This window comes from Mauremys reevesii, linkage group 8, assembly GCF_016161935.1.
Source record: "Mauremys reevesii isolate NIE-2019 linkage group 8, ASM1616193v1, whole genome shotgun sequence".
NCBI classification, from domain to species: Eukaryota; Metazoa; Chordata; order Testudines; family Geoemydidae; genus Mauremys; species Mauremys reevesii.
This window is the reverse complement of record NC_052630.1, coordinates 1893418-1906039: the sequence shown is the minus strand read 5'-3', so window position 1 is coordinate 1906039 and position 12622 is coordinate 1893418. Positions and strand designations below refer to the sequence as shown.

At 48.1% G+C, this 12622-nt stretch overlaps 1 protein-coding gene across 3 annotated transcripts in view; it reads right to left on the bottom strand.

The window, feature by feature from the left end:
• SCGB3A2 (secretoglobin family 3A member 2) overlaps positions 1 to 12070 on the bottom strand; it is a 57417-nt gene extending 45347 nt beyond the window's left edge. For 2 of the 3 annotated variants that reach the window (XR_005583397.1, XR_005583395.1), the window contains exons 1-2: positions 11925 to 12070; positions 11211 to 11302 (exon numbers count right to left, since the gene is read on the bottom strand). The gene's annotated coding sequence lies outside the window, so the exon portion shown is untranslated. The remainder of the gene's footprint in view (positions 1 to 11210; positions 11303 to 11924) is intronic. The other variant, XR_005583396.1, reaches the window with a different exon arrangement.
• Positions 12071 to 12622: the final 552 nt, after the last annotated feature.

Sequence of the window (12622 nt, the reverse complement as noted above, 5' to 3'; positions counted from 1 at the left end):
CGCTGTGTCGTCCCAGATGGGCGCTGACTCTCTCCTGCCCTTTGCACCCCCTTTGTTCCTCTGGGGCAAGGGGAGAGAGCCACCCTGTCTGCAGGGGGTGACAATCTGCACCGGGGCGGGGAGTTTTGCGCCGTAGGTGAGCCCTGGCTGTGCAGTGCTGCTGCCAGGACTAGGATGCACCAGCAGGCAGCTGCACTGAATTCTCCCTGTGGTTTCCTCTGGCCGCAGAACTCCCCTTCGCTGCGTGGGCCGTTAAACAGCTGCTGCATTTCAGGGGTGGGCGGAGTGACTGGGTAAGAGGCGCTATATGGAAATGTGAATCATTCGCAGATTACACTGTTTTAACCAATCAGGGTGAAAACGGCTCATTCATTCCAGCACAGTCAGACCAAGTGCCCTGTGGCGGGGGGAGCACAGTGTGACGTGGGCACTAGCTGCAGAGACAGGGCCGCCCTCGCTCTCGCGGCAGGCTGGACAGTTCCTCGCTCTGCAGCAGCTACACAGGGACAAGGGGGAGTATGTGCCTCTGTCCAGTCTCCCCAGGGCCGCCTGCATTGCCATTCTGGCTTTGAGGGCACAGCAGGGCTGGACTCAGGGCGAAGGCTCGATGGAGGAGCCCTGCATGGGTCGTCCAGAAGGAAGGAACCGTAACGCAAGGGGACAGATTGTCATGGGGTGTAACTGTGGGATTCATCTGGCTCTGCCACCAGCACCTCGGGCAACTCGGTTACTCCCTCAGTGCCTGGTCTGTGAAACGGGGAGATCAGAGCCCTTCTCTCCCAGACATCGTCTGTGCTAAAGGTTCTTCAAGGCAGGGACTGTGGGTGCAGGGTGCCTAGCACTGCTACTCAGCCTGAGCAAGGACTGAAGACTCTGGCCCACAGTGAGCAACTGTCTGTCTCCTGGGCCGGCATCCGGCATCAGGCTGGGCTGTATCCACGTCAGCCATTTCACTTGGCGCAAGGTTCTAGTTTTCCAACTTTGAAACTAAACAAGCCCTTCCCCAGACATTTCTGCAGCCGTCCCAGACCAGCCCCCGGGCCCATGCTCTGCTTCATGTGAGTTATCCCCAGGGCCGGCTCCAGACCCCAGCGTGCCGCCCTGCTTGAGGCGGCGGAAATCCTAGAGCCGCCCCTGGTTATCCCTCCTTTCGCTGCAAGAGACTAAATCGAGACCAGGGCTGGTCCAAAACAAAATGGTGACGGAAAGTGGAGTTTTGTCAAAATCTGTTTTGTGGGACCACATCGATTTTGATTAAATTTTCTACAGGAAAGTCTGAACAGATAGTTTCCACTTTCTCATTTCGATTCGTTTCCTTTAGGCTTGTATAGGCTGTCGATTTCAAATGATATTAGATCTGATAGTACAAATAATACATATGACTGCACAATGTTTTGACATTATCAAAAGGAAACGTTTTTACTTTATGGAAACAAAGCTTTTCAATGGTCATGCACTGAAATTTTTTCAGTTTTCGTTTCATGGAAAAATGTGAACTCTCAGCTTCTCGATCTAACTCAGAATGACAGAAAGTTCTGTACCATCGGCATTTCCTGTAGAACGTCAATTCCATTTTCTGAACAGCTCTAATAAAAACCAGCTTAGAAAGCAGGCAAAGAAACGGAACTCCAGCTGAGGCCTCACCGGCACCAAGTAGCACAGAACAATTACCTTCCAGGGCTTACAGACGACCCTCCTCTCACTACACCCCGGAACGATATACCCCGGGTTTTTCCACAATAGCATCACACTGTAAACTCATATTCAATTTGTGATCCACTGTAACGCCCAGCTTCCTTTCAGCACTGGATTTTTCCTTCCTACGTGGAGTACTTTGCACTTGTCTTTAGTGAATTTCACTTTGTGGACTTCACACCACTTGTCTGAAGTTAAAATTGGTAGAAAGTGAGGCCAGCAAGTCCAGCCAAACTCACACAGCAAAGGTGCGAAATACATTTCCCGCTCAGGCAGTGTATACACCGGGCATTTTCTCTTTCCTCCTCCTCTGGTTGCCATCACATGTCCAGTCCCAGCTGTACTGTCCAGAGCGGGCGTGCTAGTGTAGACAGACTCCCAGCAACTGAACCACTATATCACCTAACCCAGCTTAGAGCCAGCCTAGAGAGCACAATAACTTGCCCTGGTGACTTACAGCCAATGAAGTGGGCTTAGCCACGAAAGCTTCTGCCCAAATAAATGTGTTAGTCTCTAAGGTGCCACCAGGGCTCCTGTTCTTTTTGCCCTGGTAAGTGACAGCAGAACAGCCCGTGTTTGTATTAGGGGTTTGCCCTGGCATAGCTAAATCAATGGAAATTTCCCTCCGCCCTTAGATGGAAATACCCACTTAACTCCCAGGACTGGCAGCCTACAACACCCATTGTCTCCCAGGCACCATCCCTTTGAAATGCAAGAACGCAGGCTTGGAAGCATTTGCAAATAGTTCCACTTCATCCAGCCACTGATGAAAACATCCTGTGCAAAACGCATCCCTGGCAAATAAACAAATAAATAAACAAACAAATAAACGATCACAACATAAGCCCCATTATACCACTATAACTGTGTCCGGTTTGCATCCATATCGTTGGAGAGACAGAAAATCTGTGGCCAACTCTTGGGTTACATGAGAAATGAATGTGGCCCGTTGTCTGCAGTCTGTGAACAATGTCGACGGCTCCCTTGCATTGGAAAGGGTGTGGGTTTTTCAGAGGCTGGTGTTAGCACACAGTGTGGAAGGGTTGGAGGTCTGGATCGCACACAGCGTCAGAGAGCAATTGAACAGAATGACCGTCTGGGCGGGGAATGGGGCAGGGCTGCTGTCTGAAGCGGTGTGAGAGCCAGGCTGCACCTTGGCCCTTGCTAATGTCTCTGCTCAGGAGTGTGTTCGTAGCCGATTCCAGTGAAGGCTTGGGGGATCTTTGTCAACTCCATTTCTCTGCCCAAAAACGAAATAACCTTCTCTGGGAGGCTGGCGCATCCTCGCTGCTCTGACATCATGGCAGACAGAAAATCAGCTCTGCCAACATTTCTGCCTGTGTTTTATGTCCATCTCTCCCGTGTCAGACTCATGCAACGTGCAAGACAAAACAAGAGTCTGGGGAAGTGCCAGCACTTGTAAGCGCAACATGGTGCCTGAAAACAAAGCTGGATTCGTTCTGCTTTGTACATTACCATGGACACTGAGCATTCTGGGATCAGCATTTAGCAGCCACAGGTACTTTTCATGCTGAAAAGCACCATTTCCTTCCCGCCCCGTTGATCAGAACTCCTGGGAAGTTGACAATTGGATATCCTTTCCTGTATCATGGTTTGTTATTGTAAGGCTGAGCAGCGGAGCCGGATTGCAGACATTTAAGAGAGAGTGAGAGCTGAAGTATTTGCTTTGAAAAATAGAGCACAAATAGAGAATTAGGCACATCCCTGAAAGACACAATATAAAACCCCAGAGAGGGGCTGCTGACCCAAGGCAGCTAGCTAAGAGCTCTTTTAATGCCAGCCATAGCACGATAGAATATAGCCCCTCTATCCCCAGGCTGGGGCTACGGTGCTGCTGAAATGATCCAGCTTTGTTGCTAAATTAAACTAACGCATCCCAAAGCCACACTGGGCAGAGGTGCGGTGTTTACAAGAGGCACTTCCCGAACATAGACATCACTCTCAGCCAGCGCTAATGGCTGTGGGTCCTAAAGCACCATCCAGCCCGGGGAAGGGAGAAGAGAGCATTCGTCCCTCGGGAAGCATGTGCATTCTAGTTTGGGTCAGTGCGTGCACTAGGGCTGCAAATGGAAGCTAGGCGGCATAAAGGTCTGACCCAGAGTCTGCTGAAATCCACAGGATTGCCATTGACTCCAGTAGGAGCCCCATTTGGATCAGGCCCTGTGAGAGGGATGGCAGTAAACACACTGAGGGGAACATTTTTCTACCAGCTAGTTTGCCGCAAGCTCCTCCGGTTGAGCCATCATCTAGGTGTGAATTGCTTCTCCTCTCCTCTCCTCATTGGTCTCAAATGCACAGGAACTAGTTAACCCAAGAAATATTTCACTGCCCCCTGCCAGGCGTGATGGAATGTACAGTTCCTGCCTCTTGTTGCAGAGTTTCAAGTGCTTCCCGACTTTTGGCCAATGTAGGTGGTGACATGTTCTGCCCTTATGTCCTGCTTCTGGATCACTTCCAAGAAGCAACTGGAACTAGCCTATTTCCCTGGCTAGGCAGTGGTGCACATGCACATCTGTCCTGGCTTTGGTTACTCTAGCATGATCCAGCTCCATTTTAAAAAAAATGCCTCTTTCTGAAGCAGTTAATTAGCTGTGAGTTGCAGGTCCAGGATTTTCCTGCTAGCTCCAGGAGGCAGTGCAGGCATTGGCCCAAAGAAGAAATCCAACCAGGCACGTAGGCGCAGGATACATATATTTAGAGTTATATAAATGGAACTGTCAGCGTCGGGCGTGAGCGTCATGAGTGCAAGCGACACAGAACTTTCTGACCAGCTGGCTCGGGGCTGTCGAACTAACGTCCAGGAGGGATCAGGCTGCCCAGGAACTCCACACCTGCCGAATGAAACGCATGCCCTGCACCCTCGGCCAGGGAAGAACGGTATTGTCATTGAGGCATTAGGCCAGGAGTCTGTGGATCTGGGGTCACTTGGTCTCTCCAGTAAGCAGGGGGTCATGACACTGTCGTGAGGATCAGTCCATGGGAGGCGCTCGGGCACTGTAGTGATGGGGGCAGATAAGGACACATCTGTGCTGCAATAAAATAACCTTGGCAGCGAATCGCAGATCCAGGGTCAGCTGACTTGAGCTCGTGGGGCTCGGGCTGTGGGGCTAAAAATTGCAATGTAGACGTTCAGGCTTGGCCAGGAGCCCAGGCTCTGACACCCGGTTTGACCGGGGTCCCAGGGGACCCACAGTGAGGTCACTCAATTAGGTTGAACTGCAAAGAATGGGGCAGGCAAGCCCCAAAGCTGGTGGATATTGTAATACTTAGATTTCCCAAGCCAGCACAAACCAGCTTCTACAATACCTCACTGGTTACCCAGAAGCCAAAACACAGATCCCTTAAAGCAACCCAGCCTCGGGCTTCCACCCAGAGACCCAAATCGGATATGATGAGGATTACTGAAAATCTTATTCATCACTGAAGAAAGTTCTACCAATCCCAAAGTATCGGACACATTACCTCCCAAGTTACTGAATATTTCAGATTCTACCCAAATACACGCTTACAGCCACTTCCTATTAACTAAACTAAAATTTATTTAAAAAGAAAAGAGAGTGAGTATTGGTTAAAAGATCACTTTCCATAAAGCCAAGAGGACAGTTCTGAGATCAGATTCACAGTAGAGATGGGGAGCTTTGGAGTTACAAAGAGTTCTTAGAATTAGTCCATAGATTCAGTCCAATGTTCATACCCAGGGTGATCCAGGTGGGACTGGAGATCTCAGTCTTACAACTTAAGCTTCCCCTGCAGAAAGCTTCAAGCAGATGTGAGATAAAAAGGATCAGGACCCAAGGGTTTTTTAAACAGCCCCAGGACTTCTCTTGACAGCTTAGAGTTCTTTAGGTGAACAACAGGCAATCATGGAGACTTTGAAGTAGCCCAATCACCAGTAATTAGCTACACAAATTAAAATAAGGCAATTGCCTGTTTTCCACCATTCACAGGTGATTTGCTATATACATCAAAGAGAAATCAATACAGTGAGAGCACTATATTTACAGTTCATTTAAAAGTTAAGATGTCCTTTTGATCTCTGAATTAACAGAATACAGCATAGACAGGAACTGTTTGGTTACATTGTTAACCTCGAACAATATATATGTAAACACACAAAACTACAAACATTATCTACCAATATGTCCTGTGATACAGCATGGCCAGAGGGCAGCAGGAGAGGGTTAGCAGGGAGCTTTATTCCCTGTAAGGGAAAGAAAGTTTGCTATAGATTAATTAGAGCACCTGAAGCCAATTAGAGCACCTGAAGCCAGTCACATGATAAAAATCCCTGCTTCAATCAGACAGTTTGAAGGAGTTAGAGCAGAGAGGAATTGGTGTTGGAGCAGAGGACAGTTTGAAGGAGTTGGAGCAGAGAGGAATTGGTGTTGGAGCAGAGGACAGTTTGAAGGAGTTAGAGCAGAGAGGAATTGGTGTTGGAGCAGAGGACAGTTTGAAGGAGTTGGAGCAGAGAGGAATTGGTGTTGGAGCAGAGGACAGTTTGAAGGAGTTGGAGCAGAGAGGAATTGGTGTTGGAGCAGAGGACAGTTTGAAGGAGTTGGAGCAGAGAGGAATTGGTGTTGGAGCAGAGGACAGTTTGAAGGAGATGGAGCGGAGAGGAATTGGTGTTGGAGCAGAGGACAGTTTGAAGGAGTTTGGTGTTGGAGCAGAGGACAGTTTGAAGGAGTTGGAGCAGAGAGGGTGTTGGAGCAGAGGACAGTTTGAAGGAGTTGGAGCAGAGAGGAATTGGTGTTGGAGCAGAGGACAGTTTGAAGGAGATGGAGCGGAGAGGAATTGGTGTTGGAGCAGAGGACAGTTTGAAGGAGTTGGAGCAGAGAGGAATTGGTGTTGGAGCAGAGGACAGTTTGAAGGAGTTGGAGCAGAGAGGAATTGGTGTTGGAGCAGAGGACAGTTTGAAGGAGTTGGAGCAGAGAGGAATTGGTGTTGGAGCAGAGGACAGTTTGAAGGAGTTGGAGCAGAGAGGAATTGGTGTTGGAGCAGAGGACAGTTTGAAGGGAAGCAGAGGACAGTTTGGAGAAGTGCTGCGGTGGGCTAAGAAGTCCTAGACCCTAGGTAGGGGCACCTGGCTTGTGCAGAGGGAGGGCAGGAAGCCCCCCCACAAGCTGAAGGGCAGGAGAGGGAAGTAGCCCAGGGGAAGGAACGGTCAGTTCAAGTGGTTCACCACTATCCTCAGGGCCCCTGGGCTGGGACCTGGAGTAGAGGGCGGGCCCAGGTCCCTCCCTCTCCACTCCCCTCCTCTAGGACACTAGTGGGGCAGTTAATATTCCACTGCAGGGGCAAGAAATGGTGCCCTGAACCCCCTCAAAGACGATAAAGCGCGAGACCCATGAAAATAGTGCCAGCAATTTGCCACAGTCCCTAAAGGGTGAATTCAGGTCATTTATCCTGCAGGATGCATAGCCCTTTCTGGCCATGTGTCACACTCAGCGAGCGGGAGGGTCTCACAGTCTGGCTGCAGCCTGAGCCCGAATGTCTATCCTGTGATATTTAGCCCCGCGAGCCCAAGTCCGCTGACCCAGTCCAGCCACGGCTGTACCACGGGTGTTTTATTGCAGTGTAGATGTACCCACACACACATTCCTGCCCCCAGGGGACAGCGAGTGAGAGGTGCGTTCCCCTTCATAGTGTGTAAGGAATTCTGCTGCCACAACGAGGGGTACATTGTAGAAAGCTAGATGTGCAGCTGGCTCGCCAGGCTGACCAGAGGCAGAAGACTACATGAGTGTGGGGAAGGAGTCTCCCCTCTTGCTGCTCTCAGCCCAAAGCGCCCGAGAAAGGAAAGGCTCTGATCACTGTTTGGATGTCGGGGCTGGTTTTCTAAACTGAGCCCAAGATTTCCCAGAGTGACTCGTGATTGTGGGCGGCCAACTGGAAACACCTCAAAGGGGACTCCTTTTCCGAGGGCAGGTGCTCAACACTTCTGAAAATCAGGCTGCTTTAAAGTAGCTGGTGCTGGGTAGCTAAACCTGAGGCATGCAAAATGGCTAGTGGCTTTAGAAAATCTTGGCCTGAACCTCTGATCTGCAAATTGGCAAAGAGTGGAGAAAAATGCTTTTGAACAAATAATATAACTGTGCCCAGAGGACATGCTGAAGCAATTTTGCTGGGTGTATTTGTCAAAATATTTGTGAATCGCTTTGTGCATTTTCCCGCCAGCTCTGGATCTAACCATCTCAGAGTTATCTGGCGGATGGGAATGAGAAATTAATTATAAATCAGTTTGGAACAATGTAGCATCACAAACCAACAACAACTGCTTCATTTAAGCCAAGATGTAGCTACCGAAACAAGGAGAACATCTGGCAAAAGACTAAAAATATCTCTGCAAACTTGTGTTCCTGCAACATGCCTAATTAGGCATTGCCTATAGCTGGAGCAAGCGCATTCCTGTAAATGGCTAATTTCTTGGCACAAGCCCTAGCTGCTCTATTATGTAGATGTGCTTTCAGAGAAATGCTGCCCACAGAAAGGTAGGAGAAAAAATGTAACTGGAAATGGCATGTGGTGCAAAAATTTCCTTCCTTCTGCAAACGACTGTGTTGAGGAACATCTTGCAAACATTCAGCTAGAGTGTGAAAAATGTCTCGTCAGCGGATGCCAAGGCTGGGGCAGGAATTTCGGTTTTGAATCTTAAAGTGAGTTGAAATAAATGCTTTAAAAGAAACATGAAGCTCCTCGGCCATCAAGAGAAGATGTGCGTAGCTTCTTAACAAGTGTAAGTGGACCGGCGAAGCTACAAGGGGCTTGAAAATGGCCGTTCACCAGGAGACCTGGGTTAGGTACACTTCTGAACTGCCCCGGAGCCTGGGGAAGGTGTTCCAAACACTGGGGACCACTACGTGTTAGTGCTTTTCCGTGCCCTCGGCTCGGAGGGTGAGGCGGGCTGCACAGGCACCCGGACAGAATAGACCTGACACTCCGCTGTTGTGACTTCCCTACTCAGGTCTTTTTCACGACCACTGAGAAATGCATTAATCACGGTGGTCCTAGGCCCTCAGTTCACTTGAGCATGTGCTTAATTTCAATCATACGCTCAAGTGCTGCCCTGAACTGGGTCCTAGCCAGGAAGCTTAGGAGACCCCCACTGACTGCTTTTTGCCATGCTGAGAATTTGACTATTTACGCCAACTCCTTGTTTTCTGTCTTGGATCACTTCTAATCCATGCCTGAACGTCACCCTGCACCCTGCCCTTGCCTTAGGCCAGCCTCTTGGGAGGCACTTGGTCAAAGGCACCTTGAAAGTGCAAATAAATGATGTCATTTGAGTCTCCTTTGTGCTCTATTTTCTCCCATAACTTCTGCAGAGAGGCCCTATTTTGCTTGACAGAAGCGGAGCTGGTTTTCCCCCATCATGATCATCCCGGTCTTTCTATGTTTTTATGATCATTTCAGCCAATATACCTGGCACTGAAGTGCAGCTCACAGGTCTGAAATCCCCAGGAAAACCCGACAGCCTTTTGGTAAGATAGTTCCTCTCTTTGCCACCCACCAGTCCTCCGTGATAGTCACTAGTTTTAGGGAGATGTTGCGTTTTTTTGGTAGCAGAACTCCTGCATGTTCAGCATCGGGGGCGGGTGATTTCTTGCATTCTCTAGGTTCTCAGTTTGGTCCAGTTCAGCACCTCCTGTGTTGAGACCTCAGTCCCTGAGGATGCCTGATGGTTTTTACTCAAAAAAATATCACATGAGAATCAGCTTCTCCGTAGTGTCCTCATGCTCCTTAATTGCTCTTCATTTCCTGGCAGCCCAGCAGAGCCGATGGTTCTCTTGCAGAATTCCTGGGAAGCTCCTGGCAAGGCCACTCACAGTTGGCCTTGAAGGATGACTGGTCTGATTGGACACCACAATTTCAATGTCCCAAAGAATTTTCTGAGCATTCGCTTGCTTGCTGAGCAGCAAGAACAAATCCCTTTTTAAAGAACATTTGGTGAGTTATTTAAGAGTCAGTTTGCTCGGGTTTGGGTTTGTTGGCCAAGAATGCTTTTCCCGTGGCTGAAATATCGACATCAGGACTGGGTCAGTAATAAATCTCAGGCTTTATTTCTCAGCCAGCCCTGCTTCCCCGGGTATCTGTTTGTTTAAGGATTCCTCCTCTGTGTCCGTTCCATTATGGGGCTTCTGGGCTGAAGTGGGAATTAAGCCCTTTGTAAATATTCGACAGTTTCTCATATAATCACCCTGTGAGTGAGTCAAAGTGGAGCCAGTGCACTGGGCTAAGGGTCACCCAAAGAATGTGGTTCTATGGGAACTCGGCGCTAAGGGGAGCTTATGGCCTCGGCTGGCAGCCACATATAGATTAGCATTAGCATTGCACTCAGCAGGCGATTAGGGGAACAAATGAGCTTTCATTGAACAAGGGATTTTGGCCTTCTTAACTTTTGTGAAGCTGTGAACTGCTGTTTTTATTTATTTATCTGGTTTGCCACACTTTGTCCTAGAGAATGAGCCTGCTATTCGGGAAGACCTGAGTTCAAGAAGGAAGAAGCAGGCTGGCTCTTAATGAAGCCTGATTCTTTGAACAAGCTTATTAATAAGCAACTTCTCCAGCCTCCCTCACTTGGAGAAAGGAGAACAAGCATCGGCTTTGAGTCCTTAGAATCGGTCCTGGCTCTAGCCTCTCTCTATACGTGTGCAGAATGAAATGAACACAGACGTTTCCAGGCCATTGATTTTCATCATGGGGTGTGGGATATTTTCAGATTTTTTATTATAGTTTCTTAAATCAATCCATTCCCAATTAATCTCTAATTAAATGAGTTCTGTGTTTTCGGAGGCTATTTTTGTAGTGCCTGGCAGCCTAATTACAATCATTATCTTGCCTCGAACTATTTAAAAGAAGTTGTATTTAATTGTGTGTGTGTGTGCGCGTACACACATATATAATGTGTGTATGTATGTGTCTCTATATAAAAAGTATAATTATATAATTTATAGTTAAATGCAACTCTGTGTGCGTGTGTATATGCAAGTATGTATATAGGTGTAGGTGTGTAACTAAATGCAACAATTTGCATTTTATCCGTTATAAAGGTCACATAGGTTAAAAGGTGACACAGGTTAAAGATTACACGTTACACAAAGTTAAAAACCCCAACGTGGCAAAAACTGAGATCCCAACAGCAACGTTAACCCAGGTGCATGATCTGCACGGGTCTCTAATTAGTAAGTGCAGATCAGGTAAGAGTGTTGTAACAATCACCTACTCTTGGTAAAACTGGTTTTACCTCCAGCTAATTTTACCAGATAATTACCAGCCTCACCCAAGTCACTGGAAATTGGTTCCCAGTAGACCTGTGGGGTTGGGATTATCTACCCCATGGACTCTGGAGATCTAAACTTCCCCAGATGTTTTACTGTGAGCTGCAGAATCCTTGTGCTGCCCCAAGGGGAGAATTGGAGGTTAGAGATCTGGTTTATCAGACTCCTAGCCCATTAGACCTTTTTAAATGAAAGTTTCCCCTTGCAAATGCCCATTACCTAGTGTCCTGCTTCTTCCTCGGGAAGCAAGTGTACGCTGCTCGGCCATTCAAATGTAGACACAACGAGGAGTCCTTGTGGCACCTTAGAGACTAACAAATGTATTTGGGCGTCAGCTTTTATGGGCTAAAACCCACCTTCTTCCACCCAGGTCAGAGGGTCAAAGCCATCGTATTACAGGGGGACTTTTAATTATGGTTTATTACTGGCCTAACAGTGACAGATAACACTGATTAATGGTGGATGTTTTGCCTATAACAATAGTCACATCCTTGCCAAAATGAGCAACCAGCCTTCATGTTCCCCAGAAGAGAAGGAGACGTAAGCCCCAGAGAGTGATGAGTCGTGGGAAGCGTCTGCGTCTCCTGCTTGCTTTATGGTAAGAATTTCCACATGGGCCTGAAAACCTAAACGTCCATTTAAAAATGTGAATGGGACCATTGTATGAGAGAGGCGTGCGGCCCAGTGCTCTAAGGACAGGCCTAGCACTCAGGGACCCCGAGTTCTAATCCCAGTCTGCCAGCAATGCCCTCTGCAGTCACTGGTCCGTCGCCCTTGGTAGAATGAGTCATAGCACTAACGCACTGGCTCCCAGGGATGGTGTATGGCAGGCAGCGTGTGTGTGCCATTGCTCCTCGGCTTTCTGTACAAACAGGGCCCTCGGGCTTCCTCCCATAAATATAAATGAGACCAACTGAAGGCAGAGATACATACTTGAGTAGAGGCATAAATTATTCTGCAGCACATTTGGCCGTCCGAGCGAGCTTTGTTCCTGCCTTAATTCAGCGCTGGGCTGTAATACAGATACGATGCTAGAGACTCATTTCTGATGCTCTCTTCTGCCAACAGAACTTCTGCCATCTAACTTCCCAACATTCTTACTTTCATTCTGATTCTATCCCACAATGCAGCTGTAACCAGGGACTCATCATTGCCCAGCCTGGTTCCAGGGGGCCCCGCAGGGTTTGACTCTGGGCACTGCGCTATTGCGTAGTTTTCTCAATGACCTGGAAGAAAACATAAAATCGTCACTGATAAAGTTTGAAAATGACACAAAAATTGGGGGACTGGTAAATAATGCCGAGAACAGGTCACCGATTCAGAGCGATCTGGGTCACTTGGCTAACTGGGTGCAAGCAACTAATATGGGATATAACACCACTTACACGTCAATGTATCTGTTAAGTATCAACAAGGGGAACAAATTTTCAGTAATGGGGCTTTTCAATCCAGCAGAGAAAGGCCTAACATGAGCCAATGGCTCTAAGTTGAAGCTAGACAAAGTCAGAGTGGAAACAAGGTGTACATTTTTAACACAGAGGGTAATTAGCCATCGGAACAACCTACCAAGGGTTCGGGCAGATTCTCCATCACTGACCATTTTAAATCAAGACTGGGTGTTTTTTTCTAAA